General features: G+C 41.3%; 1 protein-coding gene and 1 long non-coding RNA gene across 2 annotated transcripts in view; one reads left to right on the forward strand and one right to left on the reverse strand.

The window, feature by feature from the left end:
• Positions 1-26,526, reverse strand: part of LOC117220956 (uncharacterized) — a 405,009-nt gene that overhangs the window by 136,845 nt on the left and 241,638 nt on the right. The window lies entirely within an intron of this gene.
• LOC117220727 (somatostatin receptor type 2) overlaps positions 1-26,526 on the forward strand; it is a 159,462-nt gene that overhangs the window by 9,349 nt on the left and 123,587 nt on the right. The gene's annotated exons all lie outside the window — the stretch shown is intronic.

Here is a 26,526-nt window from a genome sequence, read left to right on the forward strand (position 1 = left end):
CCGCGTAATGGACTCTCGAGTGTAATCTACTACGGGGCTACAGATTCGACGTAGAAGCCGCTGGCTGAATTTTTGATTTCGTAATTATCCGAGTCGTGAAGCTGCTTTCGTTAGGAATTGTTGAATATGCGGTAAATTTTGCCTAATTGATTCTCGGCTTGTATAGAAAAATAGACACTTTGGGAGGAGAAGATACGATTATTCGAGCCTTGCGACTCGTTTTTATAGCCAAATTGTTCAGTTTTGTTTCCAAGCTGAGGGTCAATTAGAGAGAATTTACTGTATTTCTTTATTCAGGCTATTATAAAAATTGTGAGAAATTTGAATAAATTATATCTTGTAATTCTCGCAAAAGGCAACATTTGTTAGCAGCTTTTAGACCTCGGTTGGATTACTGTTAAGTATTGTACAGTTTTTATCGTAGTACTTGCTTCAATAATGTAATTTATACTGAATATTTTCCCATCATTTATTTGTAATTATTATGATCGTACGCTGAGAAATTGGTCATTTGTCTGTGATAGGTTTAGGGTGAAACCGAACGAAGAGGAGATACGGTTATTCGAGCCTTGTTACTCGTTTTTACAGCCAAATTGTTCAGTTTTGTTTCCAAACTGAGGGTCAATTAGAGAGAATTGACTGTATTTCTTTATTCAGGCTATTATAAAAATTGTGAGAAATTTGAATAAATTATATCTTGTAATTCTCGCAAAAGGCAACATTTGTTAGCCGCTTTTAGACCTCGGTTGGATTACTGTTAAGTATTGTACAGTTTTTATCATAGTACTTGCTTCAATAATGTAATTTATACTGAATATTTTCCCATTATTTATTCGTAATTATTATGATCGTACGCTGAGAAATTGGTCATTTGTCTGCGGTAGGTTTAGGGTGAAACCGAACGGAAGTCATCCAATTATAACTTGGAGGTGTCTTCCGAATGTAGCTTTAGATACTTCATATCTTATACGTACACTATGTTAGCGCAAGCTTCGACTGCCTTTCACGTATATTCTCCGTAGAAAAAGACTATTCTCCGAAGAACACTTTCGGTTTCTTAAAATATGGCCGGACTTTTAAATTGCTCCGGAATGATTCAGGGAATCGTATAGCAGAACCAATTAGGAAACTCTCCGGTGCCTTATAAAATGTTTCACTTTGCCCCAAGATGAATATTAATGCGCCGAGCAAGAAATGCATAAGTCATGCAGAATATAAGACGCCTAATGAATATTCAAGGAAATAACATCGGAGCATTTTTAAAAAACGACATTTCTCGTTGCGCGATCGATGAAAGTTATTTCGATTCTGTTTGATAATTTAGAATCGCTTTAGACAAATTAAAGCTACGTTCGTACGTGAAACCAGTTAGATCATAGAAACACATTATTAGATTACACATTCATATTTAGCATATCGTAATGTTTTCTTTAATTAAAAATATAGGCTCGTATCACCCACATTCGTGGGCCGAGTATTTCGCACCAGGAACGATCGAACTTTAAATATTATATTTGAAATGTGCGTATAGAACGTAATAAAAAAAGTGCAAATGCGAACATTGAATTCGTTCCATAAATAACGTTAGCCGCCGGTAATACATTTTTTAATTACTCCAAAATATTACGTATTAATCATCTCATGTCTCCACGCACACATTTTTCCCTCTTCATTCTGTGAGCATATCGCGGGCACGATTCATTTCATAATACAATGATAAATACATTTCTTCGTTACCAAAAATGTCTGTTTTATTCAACAAACATTTTCCTTTCCGCTCGAGCAAATTTTTATTCGCCGAATATTCACAGCACGCGCAGGCGGTGCAAACGAAAATACTAAAAGTATACTGAATAATTGATAATAAAACATCGCGGCGACCATGATTACGCGGAATCAGCACAGCGACACAAGAATCCGTTACACAAAATACCGGAATAAATGTATCGGCGCGCGCGAGAGAGCTCTAGCTAGCGGGCGCACGAGCGAGAACAGGCGGCGAAGCAACAGCCCTCTCTTTCTCCGGCTTTCGAGGATCGTTTGCATATTCCGCGGAAAAAGCCGAGCACCCGTATTACCCGAGTGACAACCATAACTCGAACCGGAACGAGCTTCGGTAAATATGCATTGAGTCTCGTGACGCTCGGCCCCCGGCCCGTGATCGATCGCCTGTTGTCGCGCGTCAGACCCGAACATCGTAATTACGACCATAAATTTAGCGGTGCCCAGAATCGTTGGGTTTAAGGTTCCCGGTCTATAATTAGCGCGAACCTAATGCCTCGTCTCTCGCGTGGATCTCCGAACCGAGGATCGTGGAACTCGACGCTCAAGTTCGCCGGACTGGATTCACGGATTCCAATGACTATACAGGGTGTCCCAAAAATGTCTCGCAAACCGAAAGTGGCGGGTTCTTCAGGTTATTTGAAGCAACTTTTTCCTTTACAAAAATTTTCTCCGAGGCACCGTTAACGAGTTATCAATGAAAAACTGTGACCAATTAGAGGCGAGCTCGGCTGGCGCGAGGCGACCGAGCCAATGAGCGGAACTGGTCTTCGTGCGCTGGTTGGCTGGACCGCCTCGCGTCAGCCGTACTCGATTCTTATTGGTCACTGTTTTTCGTTAATAACTCGTTAACGGTGCCTCGGAGGAAATTTTTGTAAAGGAAGAAGTTGCTTCAAATGATCTGAGAAACCCGCCATTTCTGGATTGCGAGACATTTTTGGGACACCCTGTAGTATCGCTCTAAATTAGTAGATCGTCCCGTGAACAACGTTGATTCATGTATGCGAACGTTCGATACAATGATTATGGTTCTTAGTGTTTTTTTAAAGGAGATTTTAATTCTTCGAATGGGATTGACTCGGCCGATTATTTCCATCGGACTGAATTCGCAGATTCCAGTGACGTATTCGTTCTAAATTAGTAGATCGTCCGGTGAACATTGTTGATTTATGTACAGTGGCCCACAAAAGCGCAATAACTTTTTTAAAACTGGACTAAGTGACCTGAATTTTTTTATGGCCAAAATGCTTTTCTTAAATTTTGCTGTTACTTGGAATAACAGAGAAAAAATAAAAAGCTCTCGTTTTTTAACTTTTTTATCTGAGCCTATAACGAAAATTTAAAAAATGTCTTTCGTAGAATCAATTGGCGTTGTTATGAGTTATAACAAATTAAAGATGGCAAAAATCGCAGTTTTATCACGATTTACTGGAAGAAATCTGGAGTTTTTTTTTAAATCTTTCAATGCTTGGAGCTCGACTTTGGGTTAACCGATTTCTACAACAATAACCGAGATCTACGAGAGGCATTTTTTAAATTTTCGTTTATAGGCACAGATAGAAAAACTTAAAAAACAAGAGTTACTTATCTTTCTTTGTAAGTAACAGCAAGATTAAAATTCTTCAAGCAACAGCAAAACTGAAAAAAGGCATTTTAGTCATCGTCTAGTAGACTAGTCTCGCTATCATCTAAAAAATTCAAGTCACTTAGTCCAGTTCTAAAAAAGTTATTGCGTTTTAGAAGGTGCATTTTTAAAGAAGTTTTCCTGCGAATTGCAACGCTTAAACAGCGAACTTTCATGCAAAATAAAAGTTGTCGAAGATATCTGTAAGAAACCTAAGTCCGAGAAAAATGTCATTCTTATTGTAGTCATTTTAATAAGTGACACATAATGTAAAGCTATGTCTAAATTCTTCTAATATCTTCACAGTCTCATATTTGATCTAATCAATCCTGTTAAAAACGAATCGCGAGCAAATCCGCAGTCTATTGACGACGAATATTCATCGTTATGGTTCGCTCCTTACGAGAAGCGCGAAACAAAAGTGCAAGAAAACATTTATAAGTATAATAAGCGTTATAGTTACAAGCATAGTGCGTAGATCAGCGAGGATCGCGACGGTGCTAATGGGCGGGCCGCGACAAGTGTTAAACAGCGACGCTTTTAAATTTCACGTTGAAGCTGCACGCACGTGATCGAGCAATTAGCTACGGATACTGGCCGTCCTAATCTGATTTTGATGCGAAGGCTCGAAGTAAATTAGACCGCCGTTATCGCGTCAAGCGAGACGACGTTCGGAGCGTAATATCCGGAAACGTGCCGTGCTCGCTGTGAAACGAAACCGCCTGTCTTCCCGTGGCAAGAATGATTAGTCTTTGTCATTCTCAGTTAGGGAAGCGATATCCGGTTGCGCGGGTCTGGGATCTCTATTTTTCTCGTCTTGAGAGGCGTGCTCTCTCAATTAGCAGCTGTCCAACGAATCCACCGAGCCATTCCGACGGAATTCAATTCGACAACTGGCCGGACGCCGCGCTGATTAACAGAACAACTGAAATTAGCTCGGCTACTCGCCCGGAGAATGTTAATTTCGCGGGTCGAACAATGGCCGGCTCTGAAGGCGATGATTTAGCTCGGCTCCCGCGAGCAAATTGCCACGGGCTCCCCCGTATTTTTCGCTTCCAGGTGGTTCTTTTTTCTCCCTCCCCGTTTCTGTAGCGCTCCGCTCTATTCACGCTCGGGGAAACGTGGTTCCGTGTGCGCCTTGCAAATCTCCGCGCGATCTCTCTTTCTTTTGTTGCAACTGCAAAAATCGTTCCGCGGCCGACACGGAACGGGCTCGCTTAATCGTGGTCTACGGAGCACGAAGGCCGAAAACGTTCCCTCGAGGAGCTGCTTCCGAAGGCTCTCCGTGGAAATTCGCGATTCCTGATCGAACGCGCTCATCCGTTTCGGACACGACGCGCGGTATCCTTTCCCAAAACGTTGGCCGAAATGCGATTTTCGAAGTCGAAATGCAAATATATAGGGTGTTTATTTTACACTGCGCGTTGAACCATCTTCGTTAGTTTCGCCGATATCGGGAAATCTGTCAGGACAATTCTGTTTAGTTCGATGCTGAGAATACCGCGAATCGTGTTTTTCTCTTAAAGTCGCTTTTTTTCAGGTATACAAGATCGTCAGAATCCGTCAACGTTGCTGAGAGCTACGAATAATTAGAGATCGCGATTTCCGCAGACTTTCATCACTTGCCACCGAAACCTGAAAGAATCGTCTGAAGGAATTCGATAAAAATGTTGCTTGCCTGTGCGTCGTCAACGTTTCGGTTTCTCGTTGTATGCTCGGATGAAAAATTAGCAAAATGTGATCGTTTGTTTGTTGTTCCAGCTGATAGTTATTCTTTGGTCTGGCAAATTAAACCAAACTGTGGTGTAACATCTTAAAAAATGTCAGCTCGTTTGGTGCAATTTAAAAACAGTTTGTCAAATCAAATTTTATATTTCAATATTATGCAATAATAGCGAAACATTGGCAAATCATTGATATTGACAAGAATTAAGTTGAAAACGAGGCTTACGTCTTGGTTGCGAGTGGTTCGCCGTTTTTAAACGAATTTTTAAACGGAACTCGATGGAGCGAGCACCGTATTTTTCGCGCGTTTTCTCCGAAGATATTGCTATCTTTATAACAACGTAAAGAGAATTCTACACAATGTGTAGCATTGGTCTCAGAATATTCTAAACATCTTGAAATTTGCGAATACGTTTTTGTTTTCGCTTAAATTACAATCTAAATAGCCAATGATCGCTGCTCTTTACGTACGAGTATGCTCGTCGCGACGCAAATACCGTAATGTCTCTCTAATTGACGCTTAGATTGTCCCCAAAAATGGACAATCTGGGGAGAGGAGATACGATTATTCGAGGCTTGCAGTTAGTTTTTTATAGTTACCGATTGTCAACAATTATAAAAACGAGCCGCAAGGCTCGAACGATCGCATCTCCTCTTCCCAAATTGTCCATTTTTGTGCAGAATCTGAGCGTCAATTAGAGAGACATTACTGTATTGCCACTTCTCCACGACGACTATACTCGTCGAATACAGCCAACTGCATAATACAGCATTCGCGCGCGGATTAAGTTCGCGGTGTCACGACCCGCGGCGTGTTTGAAGGACGTTAAAAGGCACGCTGGCTGCGAAACGGCGCGCCGTCGCTGCTATTATTTTCTACGTACACGCGGATTCTACAGCTCGTTCGTCACCGAATAGTCGATCTCGCGTCTGCGTCGAATTTATCGTCTGCAAACGATGGAATAACGCAATCCGAGTTCTAGCACCGGCGCGCGCGCGCGCGCGCGCCTGTATACTGACGATCAAAAGTGAGCGATAGCCGCGGATTATTGCCGCTGACCAAGTGCAGGGGCAACGATGCTCATACTGAAATTCCATCCGCAGTTACTAAACAGCCACTGGGAACTTTGAACTCCGTTCATTCGTTTACCGAAGTTCGTAACGCTGTAAGTTGCAATACGCTATCCCATGGAAATCGTATTAAACTTCAGCTTTTTTACATTAACTCGCGCGTGCCATCCCGCGCCTCCCGCCTCGAGATCATGCATATTTAATGTTCTCGCTGCTTTTACTTCCGTAATCTTTGCGTATCTTTTAAATTGAACCCCGAACGCACCTGAAGGAGAGCTGTGCAAGCAATTTCTTCCGCGTTAGTCGTATCTTCGTGATTTAACACACGAACGCCGGTTCCTTTCGACGATTATGTGACTGGGAGTATTCCTTCGATTTATAAGCTATTATTACGATTACAATTATTCTAATCTTATTTATCAATTCTTTCCAACACATTTCTTAACCGTTTCAGTCCCGAGCAGCGCGATCGCGCTGTTCAGATCTTGTGTCGCGATCAAAACTTTAGCGACGCACGTACATCGCATAGCTCTGCTTTTCCTCATTTTTCTTCTTTTTGTTGTGTTTGTCAATCTTGACGAGCGTTGTCGCGCCGCTTGGTTCTCTTCGCAATTAACACGTTCCGTGCCGAGCTTTTTTTACTCGAATCTTCACACTTTGATATTTTACTAAAACTTGATGTATTACGTGCAATTATTAATTCTCGTACACATAACAACGTAACAAAAACTTATCAACGCCCATTCTTGCGGTGGAAATTGATTCTTCGGTTCTAAATTTCTTGGAAACAATTTCTTCAGTTCACTAAGTAAACATGCAAGCGTGTACCATCGATGGTACACGTGGCACGGAACGTGTTAATTAACACAAGCACCATTACGCTGTTCGTCACTTTTCGACCGTGTTTTCTGAATAACCCCCGGGACTCAAACGGTTAAGGTACCTCGCCTAGACACCTTAGCTCGTCTTCAGACCCAAATGAAACACGTGACAATTTTAATTAACTGCCAAAAATGAGATAAACAAATAACAATATTTATACCGTGGAGACAAATGGAGCCGAGCCTTGCCGCCTGGGTTTTAAAGGAGAATGCTCAAGCGAACATAATTGTGCTCGATTCTGCGGGCCCCAAGATGTTTAATTGTCCAGAGAAATTCGATCGGAAGATCCGACGGAACTTTCTCAAGTCTTTAAAAATGTCCACATTTCGCGGAATTTATTTCGCAGCGATTGTTTCATTCCCGGAATAACATCGTGCGAACCGAACCCACCAAAATTACCCAAACGAGGCTCGATTACGGCTTTCAAAGCTCGGCAGAAGATGCCGATGTAATTTTCGCGTTCGATTGTACCGTTGTTCTAGATGTAATCCAAACACCGAACGTATCAATGGGGACACAATGAGTTCCTGGAGCGAGATACTGGCGTCATTCAAAGCCACTCTCTTATTCAAGCAACCATCCGCCGCGCGAAATCCAGGATCTCGTCGCCGTGCTTATTTACCTGGAAATCTTGTCATCGCGAACAGATTCCAGACGGTCGAGCATGCTCCGCAAATGGAATACATCACGCGAGTAAACGTCACGCGCGATTTTTCTTTACGTCAGGACGACCCGCGGTAGTTTCGTTACCTTTTGTACGTTGCTCGTCGACCGGCACTAAATGGTTTCTTTCCCATTTGGCCGATCGTTTTCGGCGCGTTCGATAAAATTATGGTCACGGAGTGGCAGCTTGCAGCAGCTTACACTTCGCGCGGAAGAGCTGACACGATAAACGAAATAATGACCGAAAATGATGTCCACGCTGCTGGACAGCCGACGGACCCGTCAAATCGATTCCGGGACGAGCGAACTAATTGGAGAACCGATTTCAGCCTAAGCTCGACGGCGGCGGTTCGAAAGCTTCGCTTTTCACTGACTTCCACGATGTTTTCTCTCTCTCTCGACGAAAGCTGCGTGCAATGCTGAAACACGCTGATGCGATTAACGCGATTGATCCACGGCACTGGTGATCCGAAAAGCTCCGGAAAGGGAACGGAAATTATATAAATTATGTTACTTCGGCTTAAGCTTATCGAAAGTACGCACTGATTCCGTTTGAATCAGGCTAGCTGGAGATAATGAGGCAAACTCGAGCGTACTTTCAGTGAACAGAGTCACACGCAGATAGGACAGCTTTTTTAGACATGTCATTCGAATTTTCCTTTTGGAATTAACTCGGATTTCGCTGAAATGATCAATAGGTGACGTGGCCCGTGTAGAACCACGAGCTCTTCAATTGGAGAAAGCTTCGAGAATGTTGCACGATGTTGCAATAATAATTTCAGCGAATTTCAACGATCTTCTGTTTAAACAAATCGTACGGAAAAATTGCCGCGTCGCATTTATCCCGGGAAGAAAGATTTTCTATCCGTTTCCGACCCAGTTCGGCCAGTTATATTTAGAATCGAGCCATCTTTAGATTGAGCAGCCTTTGAACCGCTAATTCGAGTTTCCTTCTCGGAATTCTCACGCTGAAATGATTTATGAGGGCCGCGGTCTACAGAACTTCGCTCGCCTACCATCGCGTTGGTAACGCTGTTACCAACTCCGCGATTCATCAAATTTCGTCGGACGGGAGGCAACTTTCAATTTACATCGCAATCTTCCCGAAACCGCGCTCCGCGAAAGTAACAGCGAAGAACGAAATTCGATAAGTTCGAGTTCTCTTTCATCGTGCTGCCGGAATTTAAATGCCGCGTTCATGCGAAGCTGCATTTGGACAACATTCCCCCACGTTCCCCGTCTCTCGTTCCGTTTCCACCGGCTACCCTCCGAATCGAATCAGTTCCGTGAAACAAGTAGCCTTTGAACTTCTAACTTGAGTCCCCACGGCGCAGTCCCCTCGCGGACCCCGCAATTCCAGGTGTCCGTAAACACTTTTGTAACGCCTCATGCATAATTGAAATCCATTTGCCGGAAACAGGACTCCGTGTTGATACGAAGGATCAAACTGTCTCCTCGCCGAGATATCGGCACGGCCTCGCGGGGCTGGAACTTCTGCGAACCATCGGCAACCTTCGGCGAACTGTCGGAGGGGGTGAAAGATCGACGGCCCTTTGGCTCGTTCGATCGCGATTGCCGGACAAACAAGGAGCCTGGATAATTCAAATCAAACTCTACGCGCAACCTAGGTCTCGGTCGGCTTGCCTAGTGGTCTCTGCATTTCATAAAATCAATTGTGAATCGTTTGTAAATTGTAAATTGCAAATTCTTATCGCGTGCATTTATTTTAAAGTTGTTCGATGGAGATGCTGACGGAAGATCGGCGCATACTTCACAGCATTTTATAGCAAATTAAATAATTATTTAATATTTAAGTGCCTAGTGGTCTCTGCATTTCATAAAATAAATTGTAAATCGTTCGTAAATTGTAAATTGCAAATTCTTACCGCGTGCATTTATTTTAAAGTTGTTCGATTGAGATGCTGACGGAAGATCGGCGCATACTTCACAGCGTTTTATAGCAAATTAAATAATAATTTAAGGTTTAAGTGCCTAGTGGTCTCTGCATTTCATAAAATCAATTGTAAATCGTAAATTGTAAATTGCAAATTCTTATCGCGTGCATTTACTTTAAAGTTGTTCGATGGAGATGCTGACGGAAGATCGGCGCATACTTCACAGCATTTTATAGCAAATTAAGCAATAATTTAAGGTTTAATTACATAACCTCATTTGCATTGGAAATGTTGCAGATCTGCGTCGATTCATTGTTATTTTTGCTGGCTCCATTTCTGCAATTCTTACTAATTCGTGTTTAACCAACGTCAGCCAGTTGAATCTGTTTTGATTACATCTGATTACATTTTTTATCGAAACTGTAGCAAATCGAATTTATAAACATTGGTTCGAAAGAGTTCGAATTGTTTAGACGAGTATAAAAAGATATGTGATAACAGAGATAATAGATATAAATTAGCATCAAACTTGCAATTTTTTAAAAATCGTACTTGCTTCAGAGTTAACCCTTTGCACTCGAGTGGCGACTCTGAGGCGCCACTAAAAATCGACATACCATTTTTCACAATCATTGCAAGAGTATCAGATTCATTTATATTTGAAAAAACTGTTAAAATTGCATTACACCATCTGTAGGCTCAATTTCATATGCGAAAATCGCAATAAGTTGAATTTCAAATTCAAATAGCTTCGACAGCAAAGGGTTCAAAAATCACGAAACCCAATTTCCTCGATTACCAAGCGAAAACGTCGCACTTCTGCAATAAAAAGAAAACTCAGATAAAAGACAAGATAACTCGGCACGAGATTTCAAAGTTAGTTAAAGGGGTTAAAGTGTTTTCTTCTGATTCAAATAACCATGAATTCAAAACACTATCTCTGCCGCCGCGACGTAAAAGTTGTGACAGAAACGAGAGGAACAGCCAGCGGTTCCCGTTCTTTTAATGAGCACGGTTTATTATTAGCTGGAATCATCGCGCGTACTATTGGACGAATTAATCGGCGAACTCCCACGCCCGCGGGATTCGGGTCGAAGTTCGCATCGGCTGCGCCGGGTCGCCTAACTTCCGAGGTCGACCGCCTCCGGCTGCGGCCTTATCTCCGCGCGAGTCCTCGGCGAACCTCGTCCGAGCGTCCGCGTCGATTCGAGCGGATTCGGAGCGGCGACGATTCCGCATTAATTCGATGGTGACGCGGAAGGTCTTATTAGCGGGCGGGTTCCATCGAGCGGAGTTATATCCGTTGAATAAACATGCGCGGGGATTTGCGTTAATCCGGGATCCAGCGGTGTCGAGGATTTCCGTTCGGCCGGGGATCCACGCGGCCGAGGGGAGGGGGGGACGTGTTTTTAATCGAATAATCGTCCGTTCGACTCTCTCGAAATCCGTCGGCAGGAACTCGGCCGTGTCGGCGAGACGGCTCGCCAGACTGTTTCCGTAAATTTGCCGGCGGGGGAGGGAAAACACGCGACCCTGACACGGTATGATCGCGTTGCATTACGCTTGTTCGAAGTGTACGAACGAATTGAAAATCCAATTGGCGATTTTACTAATTGGTATAGATAGATCGAGAGCAGAGTGAACGCGTTTGAAGGATTTAGGAAATGTGTTGCATTCGTTTTGACACGTTCTAATTGTCAAGAATAGATGCAGCTGTTTTTGACTTATTCGAATGATGAAGGCGAGACGCGATTGTTTCGGATTTATTTAAATTATTCGGACGAGACACAAGTGTTTTTGATTCATTCACGTTATTCAGATGAGACACGACTGTTCAATTACATTTTATCTCTCGGATCGAAGCGAAACTTTCTGCATGAAAATTTGCAGTGTACCGTGCATTTAACCCTTTTGCTCCGATGGGCGTATATATACGCCCTCGAAGAATGACCATTCATATACGAAGAGCGTATATATACGCTCTGGAAAAGTGGGCGCGCTAATATAAATATAATTAATATAATAATTGATAATGTAAATAATAGAAATAATAAAAGAAAGATACTTTTGTTAATCGAGTATCTGGCAACGCTGCATGCCTTGAACAATTGACTATCATGGAATATAACACTATTGACAAGACGATATTGTGTTTTATTCTAACGATACACAGTTTCAGTCTTCTTCAGAACATTGCCAGCGACAGATATATATACCAGCAATTTATAATAGTAGCGATTAAAAGGTTTACACGAATTTATAATTCTAAAATAATTTTGTTGGCTTAATTTTAATAATTCGCGGGTAAATACGCAATTCCTGCCTTTGTGATAATATGTTGAGTTTTAAAGTATTTAATTGTCTTAGACCCATTATCGAATCATGGGGAAAGGAAATTTAGGAGAATATTTTTCACGAGCGACAGTGAAAATGCTGAAAGTGAAAATACCGATACTGAAAGCGTTTGCCATGCAAGACAAACAGTAACGTGCTCAGGATCACAAAAATCTGAATATATTTGGACTACGGAAAACTTGGAGCCAGAAATAAAGTTAAAAGAAATTAAATGGTTTACACGAATTTATAATGCTAAAATAATTTTGTTGGCTTAACTTTAATAATTCACGGGTAAATACTCAATTTCTGCCTTTGTGATAATATGTTGAGTTTTAAAGTATTTAATTGTTTTAGACCCATTATCAAATCATGGGGAAAGGAAATTTAGGAGAATATTTTTCACGAGCGACAGTGAAAATACTGAAAGTGAAAATACTGATACTGAAAGCGTTTGCCATGCAAGACAAACAGTAACGTGCTCAAGATCACAAAAATCTGAATATATTTGGATTACGGAAAACTTGACGCAAGCGCTCCATAGCGAAAGGGTTAAAGAAATCAGCTAAATCATCGGTCGTGTCTTGGTCAACTAAAGACGATCACGTTCGTCGAAAGACAATCTATTAGGACCGTCTTCAATGGCAATTGCTTGAAAACTGTGTCGCACACATGCTTCGCGTAGGATTAAACGAACTCGTTGGTATTCTTTTCGTGCATCCGAGGCTGGTTAAATCACGGCTCGGTCGCGGCTCGTCAGCTGTCTCCTCGAAACTCGTTTCACCGGGTATCGGCGTCGCTGTAATACACCGAAACGAGAAAACTTGGCGAGTTCGGCGGAAACGGGCCCGGGAAAATCTCGTTCCGCCGACGAAGGTTAGGGTCAACCGGTCCGCGGGATCCCGTCGAAATCAGCTTCTCGCGTGATTCCGGGAACGAAGCGCGGATAAATTGGGATCCCGGGGCTTTGTTTCGTTAATGAATGTAAACGCGGGATCACCGGGCACGCAATAAAGTCTGAAGCGAGCTCGGGAGGAGATCAGCGGAAAGCAACCGCCGGCTCGATCATGCGAACCGCGCTGGCGTCGAACGTTCGAAAACCACTTCGAAAGCGTCCGCGGGAAGGGGACGGCCGATTGTTAAGAATTAGGGAGCGGAATGGAGGAGGAGACCGTTCGACGGTCGTATCTATGACACTTCGTTATCGGGACGGATCGATTTTAGGACGGAGATAAGGGTGCGGGGAGGCCCGCGGCACCCGGATTTCCCGTGGAAGCAAGGCGAAACAGGGCTCTTCGCGTCGGATTTCCTGCGGTTCGATCTTCAGCCGGGGGCGAGGGCGGGTGAATCGTGAAAATTGAAGGAACAGGATGATCCGGATCGTGTGCATTCGAGAATGGCCGTGCTTATCGCGTGTAGATTCGACGGGGAGGACGAGGCGACAGCGAGAGGAAGAATGCGCACGGCGGCGAGTGCGAAGAGCTGCACGTGAATTTGATACTGGAAAGGTCAGCCAGTGAAAGAATTCTCGCGATCCGGCTAAAAGCGTCTGCGGGTCGAGAGTTGAAAGCTGCGCCGACGTCCGGGAAGGTGATTGGAAGACGGTCGGGAAGAGGATCGATGGGCGAACAACGTGGATCGAATGTTTCAATATTGATAGAGTCGACTTGGCTCGGGATAGATCCATTTAGGTGGGGAAATGCTCGCGAAAAATTACCCAATTCGAGCTCTGGCTTGTGTACATTGCCGTTGTGTACATTATCTGTTCTTCGCCGGACGACGGATTTATTTCAATCGACTAGCTTTTCTAACGGGCTATTTTAAGGGAGCTGGAAATACGAGGCTGTATCGCGGTTTTAATTATTCGTCGGATGTTAAATGCTCTGTTGTGCGCGGCTTGATTTTACGATAAAAATAAACAGATCGAAACGATGCGAAACGGTGCAAACATTTAGGGAATCGCGAAATGATTATTGTATTAGTTTTAATGCAATTATTACACAGTAGAGATTTTGGTAACCGGATTAAATGCATTCATTAATATTCTAGTACCGATGCGACAGTATCACAAGCTAATTAATAAATCATTCACATTATTCTGTGTACATGAACACTGTATTTACCGTGCCGATCAGAATGATCGGTTTCACGCTTTTTGTGTCGACATTGTTGAAATTATGGCTATTTCGTAAAAATTTATGATAAGTAAATAAACTGTCGCTGTTATAAAGCAACGCACATTGTGTTGACGCACATTCTCTTAGTGCCGGATGGGTATAATTAATTTAATTTAATTTAATTTAATTTAATTTAATTTAATTTAATTTAATTTATTTATTGTGTAAACGGGGTGGTCAGAAAGTGTAATAATAGCGAGTACACGAGTACAAGTGTATAATAACGATATTAAGAATAATAATGATGAGTGTATGATAACAATATTAAAAATAATAATGATGACTGTACGGTAACGATATTGAGAATAATAATGATGAGTGTTTAATAACAATGATGGTAATAACAATAACAATACTAACCCTTTGCACTCGAGTGGTGACTCAGAGGCACCATTAAAATTTGCTACATCTCGTTTTTAAGATAAATTTTATATTAACAAAGTTCGAGTTTAAGAAATTGTTAAGAGTGTCCCAAGACTCGATTTCATGTGCATAAAATGCATTTTGTTATATAAAATAGAAATACTGTAAGTTAGAAGAATGATTTTTTATTTACAGTTAAATCAGCTTCGAGCGCAAAGGGTTAAGAATAATAATGATGGTAATAACAATAACAATATTAAGAACAATAATGATGGTAATAACAGTAACAGTAATGACAATGATGACAATAAGGCAAGAATTATGGATAGTCGCGCACAATAGTGACGACAAAGCGTTTAAATGAAATTAACAAATTACAAAAAATGTCGAGAGAATAGCAATAACAATTAAGCATTGTTAGGTAATCAGTTTAAACAGTGGCCATATAGTTCACGAAACAATGATTTCCTAAAATCAATTTCGATCAAAACAGTTTGAACATTGTTTCCAATGAATTCACTCTCTCGTTCACTTTTTTCAAAAAGAAAAAGAAAGAAAATAGAAACGACCTCTGGAGTCTCGATAACGGGACAGCCTTCTTCGAGAAGGCGAAAGTAAAGTCCCCGTATCCCCGAAACCGGTCGAAGCGGTCGAGGGTGAAACGCGAGGCATGGTAGAAGGTTTTCGAGCGTGCCCGGTGGACTCGCCTCGTCCGAGCCGAGTACACGGGAAAACACGATCGAGCATAGAAAAGGATGGATCCGCCCTGACGCGGTTTAGTCCTCGAGTTACCGGTGCCGCACCCTCTCGGGCCTGACATGCGCCATGACCCGCATATAGGTATCCATAGGTGGGTTTCCAGCGTCTCTCCTGTCTCCCTGCTTCCCTTTCGCGTCCTCCCGCACCCTCTCCCGGCCGACAGCGTGGCGAACGCGCGCGTGGACGCGGGACACGCATCGGAAGATACGAGGGCTGCTTCTCCCTCTCCCTCCCCTCCTCCCTTATTAGCCGGCACGACGGACACAATGAACGGGGAGGGCCAATCCATTGTGCGTCGCCGGCACACACTCGGCCGCTGAGCCACGATAAGTCCAGTCGGAATTCGCTGATGAAACATAGCTCCGCACCCGGTGAACGCGACAGGTATATTAAATTTCGCGGCGGAACGTCCCGGCCAGACGTGATCACGGATTTTCGTTGATCTCGATGGCGGTTCCGCGGTCCACACCCTTGGTCAAGGCCTCTTTGTCGTCTAAAGTTGGGACGCTCGAGATCTCGAAACCCCTCGAAACACAAAAGGTTTCCGAGTTCTCGGGGATCGAAGCCTTGTGCCATTTCTGTGACTCGGAACTCTCAAAACTCGGGCAGATAATGATTTGTACGAACAACCTGCCGGAATCCAACGTGGCGACGATGTGAATTTATTTTTATTTAACTGATAATAATTCAAGTGAATTTGTGTTTAGGGCACATTTTAATTGGTACGATTTCGCCAATCCGTTGCAATCGTTTTTGTGGGAAATGATTGGATTGGCGGAAACGTGAATGGGTCAGAAAGTACCCGGAGAACGCAGCAGGGTTAACCCTTTGTTATTAAATTTTTACTAAAAATTGTTATACTATTTTTCATTCAATAATTGTAACAGTACCAGATTAAAAAAAACCTGTTAAAATTGCAATTATTGTACCTGCCAACAGGCAGAATTTCAGATGCATAAACTGCATTGAATCATGTAAAGTAAAAATACTGCAGATCAGAAAGCATCTTTTGGATTTCGAATTAAAATAGCTCCGACTGCAAAGGGTTAATAGTTTCATTGTCGCTTTAATGCTAGATTTACGGAGCACACAGAAAACAGCTGTTTTATATTAGTTTATAAAAGTATCAATGAGACATTTATTCTGATTTTTAACAAGTGATATTGTAACGTTTGCAATGTTAAGTAGCATATAAATTGAATAAATAACTCGTAAATGTATCTTTACGATATGAACAATCGTAAATTAAAGAATTAGCGACCCGTCATTTTAACGAGTTCTATAGATCTAAACTGCAAAATGTCAATCACATTAGAGTCTATCAACTAAAACGAAATAATTTCGACGATAAATCTTGTCCCTCCTGTTCTAACATTGCAACATGAGTTCCGATTTCACACGATTTTTACAGCCATCGGCGTGACAACGAACGTCGACGCATTTAATCTGGAATAAAAATGAAAAGCTCGTCAACGTCCGCCTTCTGCTTGCGCCGGCCAGGAAACCGTGCACCATAAACGCATAAAGTTCACAGTCGAATAATCAATGACTCGAATAGTTCAGCTAAATGTCATTCCAGTGACACGCGGCGGCTCTATCAAAGGCGTAAGCACAGCCCGAAGATGCGACGCGAGGGAAATCAATGTTGTCCGAGGCCGTGGGTCACGATCTCGTCGAAAATTCACATCGCCCGCGTCAATTACGCCCGTATTGAATATATTTTTCCGCGTCGATGTAAACGCCGTGCCCGTAATTACCGGGCGAAACTGAAACACATCCGCGGCGCCGATAGCTTCGCGACACGCGCTCGTTAAACCAGCAAACAGGATTAGCTGAACGCGTAGCATTTCGTTATTTCATCACGCTGTTTTCCATCTCGCCGTTCCATCCGTCGAAAAAGGTCGCCGCGCGACGGACGCCCGTCGGATGAAATCTGTTCGATCTCGAGCGGACCGAAAAGTAACGCTCGCCGTGATCGGCTGCGACAGTTCGGGACACTCGACGGTCCGAGAAAAGGTCGCTTCGCGAATTACAATTTTTTATCAATCGAAATTTACGGGGCACCGTAATCGTTTCAAAACGGGACTCGACGAAATCATTCCGCGACCCCCGCGCTTTTCAACGGAAGTCGAGCGCGTCGATATCCCGCGACGGTTCGTCGACGGGCCATTTTTCAGGCGTCGGTTTAACGCGGTTTCACGCTAAATTTCGCGGCCGAGAGATCACGCGACGGGACGCGATGCAACGCGCGCCCAAGCTCCGCTATCCGGCGGCGGCCGAAGGGCGCGCCCTTTTGTAATGTAAATCGCGCGGATCGATTTTTCGGCCGGCGGTGTTCGAGGGGACAGGTGCGAAGAAGTGGCGGGGGCGGCGGCGATATATTAAATGTAGATCGGGGAATACATTCGGCGAAGGGGTTATCGGATTCGGATCGGTCCGCGAAAGTGTCGTCGACGTCGCTATTCACGTCGGGAACGGGGGTTTGCTCGGCTTTCGTGTACGATTCGGCTCGGAGCCGGTGTCTGGGGAAGGATTGAATGAGAGCGAGCGAAAAGGGACAAAGGCCGGACGGATAAAGCGGGTTCGCCGACTGAATGCGCGGGGAGGGAATCGGGGGAAAAAAAGATGACAGAGGGCTCTCGCAAGGAGGAGAGAAAGCGTGGAAAGGATCACGGGACAAAGTGGTATGGAGATCGAGGACATCGAACCAAGAGCGGCTCCGAACAATATGGGGAAAGGTGAAGATGAATGGCTGAACTCTGATCGACTCGTTTCACGGTGGGCCGCTGACAGTCGGAATTATCGTGCTATCGCGCGTGCACAGTCATTCCGGAACGGGGATCGTCCTGCGACAATACGGATCTTCCAGCAACGATTCCCGCTTTCCGGGAAAACCACCGGCAAAGGATCGCGCTCATTGTTAGACCGGAAAAAAATAATCGACGTTTTCGTCTCAGGCGATATCAAAGATAGGGTCGCGCGGGCTATGATTGAGTGTGTACCGTGGAAATTGTCGATTTCGCTGGAAGAAGAAATTACAATGCGGATTTTATGCATTTGTGTTAGAACTGGGTAGACGTTATTTGACACGGTTTAGGAAAGAGTTTTAAAGAATTTAAAAGCATATTGTTTTCAACGTTTTAAAATGAAAATTAAAAGCAATAAACAGGGATGGCTGTGTTTGGTTCCCGAGCCTTGTAATTGGCGGATACAGACTTTGTTTTGCATGAAGATGTTAATCATAATTTTCTGCGAAATTGTCAACTTCCACAGAATTTATAGTAATGAGTAGATCGAGCATTTTTATGCAAAATAAGAATTGTCCGTGTCAATTGCAAGAAATAGAGACTAAATAACAAGGTCATTTTAAAAAAATTATTTTATTAAATTAAAGATAATAGATTGACGTTTTAAAATACTTTGAATCTTTGTATCATTTCTCAGACTCATGCTGGAGGTTTTATTAACACTAAACCTAACGAGCAGGTCTAAATGACCGTTTTCACATGTACTATTTAAAAGATACTGAAATTATGAAAGTTTTTTCATAGAAAATGTTAGAATAAACTTTGTAATCCATGGATACATTACAATAAAAACGGCGAAAGATTTATATAAATTCACTCTCATTATTTTCATTTTAGAGCAAGATGCATTAATCACTTTCAATACTCGGTAGGTTTATTATTAACAGTTCCATGAATCGTATAGAGACCACGTTGATTTTATTTAAAACACGAAAAATCGACGATCGAAAATATTACAAGCTACAGTCTAGTCAAAAATCTATTTTCAAAGAAGACCGACTAATATCGTTTTTAACAAGACAGTTTGTTTAAACCTAGAATAAAAATGTTACAAGCTATACTCTAGTCAGAAATCTATTTTTAAAGAGGACCGACTAATATTGTTTTTAAAAGGACACTTTGTTTAAACCTAGAATAAAAATGTTACAAGCTATACTCTAGTCAGAAATCTATTTTCAAAGAGAACCGACTAATATTGATTTTAAAAAGATATTTTGTTTAAACCTAGAACAAAAACGTTACGAGCTATACTCTAGACAGAAATTTATTTTTAAAGAGGACCGACTAATATTGATTTTAAAAAGACACTTTATTTAAACCTAGAACAAAAATGTTGCAAGCTATACTCTAGTCAGAAATCTATTTTCAAAGAGGACCGACTAATATTGTTTTTAAAAGACACTGTGTTTAAACCTAGAACAAAAAGGTTGCAAGTTATACTCTAGTCAGAAATCTATTTTTAAAGAGGACCGACTAATATTGTTTTTAAAAGGACACTTTGTTTAAACCTAGAATAAAAATGTTAAGGTTATGTCAAGTCAGAAATCTATTTTCAAAGAGAACCGACTAATATTGATTTTAAAAAGATATTTTGTTTAAACCTAGAATAAAAATGTTACAAGTTATACTCTAGACAGAAATCTATTTTCAAAGAGAACCGACTAAAATTGATTTTAAAAAGATATTTTGTTTAAACCTAGAATAAAAATGTTACAAGTTATACTCTAGACAGAAATTTATTTTTAAAGAGGACCGACTTATATTGATTTTAAAAAGACACTTTGTTTAAACCTAGAACAAAAATGTTACAAGTTATACTCTAGTCAGAAATCTATTTTCAAAGAGAACCGACTAATATCGATTTTCAAAAGACATTATTTAAATCTATAAAAAATTTATTAATATAGTTTAGGCTTTCTGACCGAACATGGAGCATACGGTGCTGCTACAACTTGTGCGTACGAATTAATATCGCGTGGACGAAAATATTCGCGTCCGTGGTGGAATCCTTAAACTTCTGTTTAGGGACAACCTGTTGGGAATTCCTTTTCCACTGGCGCTATGGAGTCCGGGACGCGAAGGAGGGTGCACGGCAGTTCACGTGGGAGCCGAACTTTACGCGCTACGTGCCGAGAGTCAGCCCCTCGCGAGAGAAATTATTAATTGAAGCGTCATCGTGTTCAGCGACGCGCGTGCTCTTCGAAATTGTTGGAATTGTTGCGAAGAATTGACGCTTGTTCCGTAATTACATTTCACGGGGCTCCGCGATCCACGGCTGCTGCCAGAGCGACGCGTTACTTGATCTTTTCACCGTGCGTTCCATTGTCAACTGAAATACCACGTTATCAACGAATGCGTTGAGTTTTGTGTTGATTTGGAGGGAACCGCGATACTGTAATTTGTCCCAGAAATGTTCGGAGGTCGGAATTGAAACCGGCAGATCCGAGAATACTAAGTCGCGATTCTTCGGGCCTCGTTTTTATAGAAATTCATGGCAGTTGGCAAAAAAAGAGCGGCTAGCATGCATATGTACATTATACAGGGTGTCCCATAATTATGTCAATATAATTTTCTTTAACGAAAAGAGGTGATTCCTGAGGTTATTTGAAGTAACTTTTTCCTTAGCGAAAATGCAATTCGCGGCTTCGTTTACGAGTTATTCACGAAAAACGCTGACCAATGAGAGATGAGCTCGCCCAGCGCTAAGCGGCCGAGCCAATCAGCGGAACTGGACTTGCACTGCTCGGCCGCCATGCGCGCTAGCTGAGCTCGCGTCTTATTGGTCAGCGTTTTTCGTTAATAACTCGGAAACGAAGCCGTGGATTGCAATTTCGATAAGGAAAAAATTACTTCAAATGATCTCAGGAACCTCTCATTTTCCGGAAGTACCATAATCTTGGGACACTCTAATGCTAGAATAAAAACGGTGGCTTAACTTTTTTATTTCTAAATTTTGCCATGATTCGAAGGCAATTCGCATCCACCAGCATTGACGTAGCAATAAATTACATAGTCGTAGGTCTAGCACAGGGAAATTCACAGCAACCCGGAATATGGCATTTCCGGGAGAAATTGTTGTACTCTGTTATTACGAATGTGAGCCTATTTTGACTGCGAATGCGCAATATCATAATCGCGAAGTTATAGATCCATCTTCGAGTCACAGAAAATATGCACACTAAAAACACTTTAACCAAGAAATACTTTACAACAGGATTCTGAATTATCTTGTTATACTAAAAGATACCTTAAGAGCGTTTTCTCACATAATAATCCCGAACAATGTGATTAGATTATGCTACTGTGGACAGGTTGGTCCACGATTAACCCTTTACACCCGAAGCCATATGAACATTAAATCGAAAATAGCTTTTCTGATCCATAATATTTCCATTTTATACGACTTGTGTATAAACTTGCATATAAACAAGTTTGACAATGTAGAAACTATTTTGGTAGGCGATACGACAATTTTTGATGATTTCTTAGAGTCACCGATGGAATTCAAAGAGTTAATTGCTACATTTAGCAAGAGTTATGGGTGCCACTGAACAATTTACCGAGAAGTTTTCAACTCTGAATTCCACGCTATCTCTGTCCGATTTGAATCACAAGAAACCACATTTTCGTTATCTCGTCCCGGTTCCCGTCAAATATTCCGCGAAACTAAATATTCGCGCGAATGAGATCCTCATTACGCAACGAAGTTGAAATTCACGCGGAAACAAAAATCGAAGGTGGATCCCCGAGTAAATGAAAAGCAAACTGCATTAAATTCAACTGCGCGGGAGCGTTTTGCAACATTCGAAAAATTTGTAATCACTGCAAATGCGCGAAGTTCCGGGATTCAATTATAACTTCCCGATGATGCCGGCGTGCTATGCGCACCAGGTGAACCACGAAGGATTAGAGTACCTTCGGAACGTGGAGGATTAAACACCGGCGGGGCGGGCGGGGCGAATTTCGTCCGAGTCGACTACCCTCGGCAGCGACGTTCGCCCCCTTATTGCCGAATCCAGGCGACCGACGGCGGCAGCTTATTTTTTTAAAGAAATCGGAGACAGGTAGCCCGACGCTACTCTGTTTCCAGTTAATTTATGACAGGGTCGGAGGTCACCGTAGCCTCTCGTAGTGTAGTTTTTTGCAATTTCGATGAAAGATGCCTCGTAACTAGACTGCGAATTTTACGCGTCGATGGGAAAAATGTATACGAAACGTAAAACAGTGAAAACGTTTAACCCTAGAAAGATAACCATATGACAACGTACGTAAAAGATAACCATACGCTTCAGAGGCGCATGCTTTTCTAAGGCGTCAATTTTATACTAACAACGGATATTTATTTAAGTTAATCTAGTCATTTTAAAGGTTTGGCATTATTGTAAAAATAAAATGCATTTATATTATATTTTTTTATATTTTAAGTAATTTTAAACTTAAATCACTAGACCTCTATGAAAAATTAACAAAAATCAACAGTCTTCGCAGGCGCCTCTGCGACGTAGGTTATCTTTCTCGGGTTAAAGAAGGTAAAAATGTCGATGCGTTAGTTACAAGGTATTAAAATTATTTCAGAGAGAAGTATGATTGCAATTGGCTTCTATGCATTATAATCAGTACGGACAGTTTTGATTTTGCATAAAATCAAATATCTATGATAAGCGGTCTGCTCATAATATCGGAATTCAGGAATAGAATTCGAATTGTTCGACGACAAAGTTCTTCCTGCAATTAGCATAAAACTATTATTTTTTAGTGGTCCACTGTTATTTGAAGTATATACGTATGTAGAGTTCGAAGAATCAAATCGATAAGTTGCATTTCAGGCATATTTTTCAGTTGAATTGTTTAGAACAGCATTTCCTCAAGCCATCGAAAATTACGAATTTCGAAGCGATAATAAAGTCCAAAAAATTGCAGTATAGTTAACATTTAAAAATGAAGATAGGTTGGGTATCACGATTGCCAAACAATTGTAGAAATTTTGATCGTTTACATAAGCGTTGAAGAACAAGTATAGTCTTCTTGAAGGATATAGTAGAATACAATTCTTTTCGCACACATATCACATCATATTACATCAAATTACATTAAATTACATATTGATAAATTAGTAGAAACGTTGCCAGACTCGTCATAATTAATTTATACCTTTGAATCGACCAATATGCTAATATTTAACCCTAGAAAGATAACCATATGACAACGTACGTAAAAGATAACCATACGCTTCAGAGGCGCATGCTTTTCTAAGGCGTCAATTTTATACTAACAATGGATATTTATTTAAGTTAATCTAGTCATTTTAAAGGTTTGACATTATTGTCAAAATAAAATGCATTTATATTATATTTTTTTATATTTTAAGTAATTTTAAACTTAAATCACTAGACCTCTATGAAAAATTAACAAAAATCAACGGTCTTCGCAGGCGCCTCTGCGACGTAGGTTATCTTTCTCGGGTTAATTTTGTCTCGAAACAATAAAGAACGAACTCGCACCGCCTTCAAAGTAAACGAACCGTGTTACACGCTCGAATCGAAACGCCCTTGGTGCTCGACGACGACGCCGAAAGTTCATTTCGTCGCGGACCGAGGACGCAACAAGTACGCGCGGGCGCGGCGCAAATTACGCGTGTTAGCTAAACCGTTTCATAACGCGGTCGACCGCGAATTCGCCGGTTGAACCGTTTCTTCTTTTGTTCCGGTCCGCGCGCGTACCGGCACGCCGGTTTAACGAGCTGCTTACCCCCTCACGCCACCTGGCCAATTTACCTCGTTCGGCCGGCAATAAACCCGATGCCCTAGCTCGCGAGCTGCGGTGTCGCTTTCACGGTTTTCGAAACGTTACCGGCGAAAATGCCGCCGGAATGCTTGCCCGCGAGTCGCATCTGTCGTTTGTACGCTTTCATTATCTCCGTTGCCGCGTCATGATACCCGCTCTCCATTGTTTCTCTCTCTGCTCGAGTTTTGGACATTCTGCAATATCATTTCACAATGCTTGTTTCGGCGATTACTGCCAAAACTGCATAAAATCCGGGAAAATATAGTTATAAGTGATCTGCAAATTTTTATGTAAATTCTGAGGGAAAGTACGAGTTTTCCTTCGTTAAATAAAGAATTACTCGTTGTAAAAAGGCCAAATATTTGCGTCGCTTATACGGCTTCGTTTTATACGTTCCCTTGCATCTTAAAAATCTGCACGAGCCATGAGTGCATAAAAATCCGCAGTCTAGTTGCGCATGTTAAATTAGACACTTTTCTGTGTTCTTCAGATTTGCAATTATCATAAATCTGTTCTTCATCCTTAACAATTTTCCTAATGGAACGAGACAATTCCTGTTTCTTGCGTGACTCAATTTACTTCCATTCATAGATTTCGGTGAACGATAAAAACGGATAACAGAAGAAACGAATTTTGTTTCGATTTAGAAGAAACGAATAACGTTACATAGAATAACAGCATCGTATCTCCGTCGCTGGCGACCAAGCAATCGAATGATGCAATGGAGATGAAGCAAAGTTTATATATTATATTATATTACATTATATTATATTATATTATATTATATTATATTACATTACATTACATTACATTACATTATATTATATTATATTATATTATATTATATTATATTATATTATATTATATTATATTATATTATATTATATTATATTATATTATATTATATTACATTATATTATATTATATTATATTATATTATATTACATTATATTATATTATATTATATTATATTATATTATACAGGGTGTCCCAAAAATGTCTCGCAATCCGAAAGTGGCGGGTTCCTCGGGTCATCTGAAGCAACTTTTTCCTTTCCAAAAATTTTCTCCAAGGCACCATTAACGAGTTATTAACGAAAAACAGTGACCAATGAGAGGCTACCTCAGCTGGCGCGAGGCAACCGAGCTAGTGAGCGGAACTGGACTTCGTGTGCTGGTTGGCTGGGCCGCCTCGCGTCAGACGTACTCGATTCTTATTGGTCACTGTTTTTCGTTAATAACTCGTTAACGGTGCCTCGGAGAACATTTTTGTAATGGAAGAAGTTGCTTCAAATGACCTGAGGAACCCGCCATTTCCGGATTACGAGACATTTTTGTGACACCCTGTATTATATTGTATTACATTATATTGTATTATATTATATTACATTATATTACACTATATTATATTATATTACATTATATTGTATTATATATCCATATATATTTTTTAAGCAACATTATCACATTCAGCGAATCACCTACGAAATCACCATCGCATGATTCGCTGTTCCGGCGCGTGGCGTTAACGATTATAAATTTCGCAACGGAATGAAATGGAGGACCAGGTGACACCGCAGCCGATACCAAACGCGGCGGGACTAATTCTCCGTTCCCGGCTAAAATACGAAACGGTGGTCACCATAAATCCGCGACACCGGCAGCGAGGGTGTTAACGTTGGACCGTCGAGGAGACCGTTATTGTCCGTTTTCACTTGGCCGGTAATATCTGGCTAGTCGCAGCAGCGCGAGTCAGAGGAGTTTCAGCTTTCGTAGCCCGGGAGTTGGTCATTCGCGGGGCGCAAACCGCGTCCAGTTTCCTACGTGGGAATTGCAGGAGAAAATTAACGCAGTTAGTTCGCCGGCCGGCTAGTTTGCCATCGGCATCGCCGCAAACCCTTGGCGCCGGACGATTTGTTAGTCGATTAAGTTCCGTCGATGAATCCGGTTTCGCGGCTTAACCAGTTAGCTGTGGCGGCTCCTTTTAAGAGCGCGCACCTGTAAGCTGTTAAAATATCGAGTCGAAAAGACGGTTTTATTTTATAGAATTAACGATTTTATTATTAACATTTACTCGTTCACTTAACGTTAACATATGCTCGTAAGAGTGAAAAATTCAAATTCCTGCTGTAGAATGGTATTTGACAGAGCAAGGAATGATACATGATGGCACTATGCACGTTGAACGCTAATATCCTGATTCATTTGTAATCTTATTTTTATAACAATGTGAATACATTTTCGTTTTCATACACGACGAGTATACTGGTCGTGAAAATAATTATAATTAAATTATAATTATAATTATAATAATTACAATTAAATTATTATATATATATATATATTTATTTTATTATAATTAATCGATCGTGACTGATTTGTTAATTCAACGTTGTAATTATAATTATATTTAGCTTTTTTATATCAATTTATTTTATTATAATTACATATATATATATATATATATATATATATATATATATATATATATATATATATATATATATGTAAGCTAAATATAATTATAATTACAACGTTGAATTAACAAATCAGTCACGATCGAGAACTTGTTTAAACTTGTGTCTCCTTAATAATAAACGAAAACTGTGCTTTCCGCGTCATTTTACATTTTTACCAAGCTTTCCTTTATTCCACATTGGT

Source organism: Megalopta genalis, chromosome 1 (genome assembly GCF_051020955.1).
Source record: "Megalopta genalis isolate 19385.01 chromosome 1, iyMegGena1_principal, whole genome shotgun sequence".
NCBI classification, from domain to species: Eukaryota; Metazoa; Arthropoda; class Insecta; order Hymenoptera; family Halictidae; genus Megalopta; species Megalopta genalis.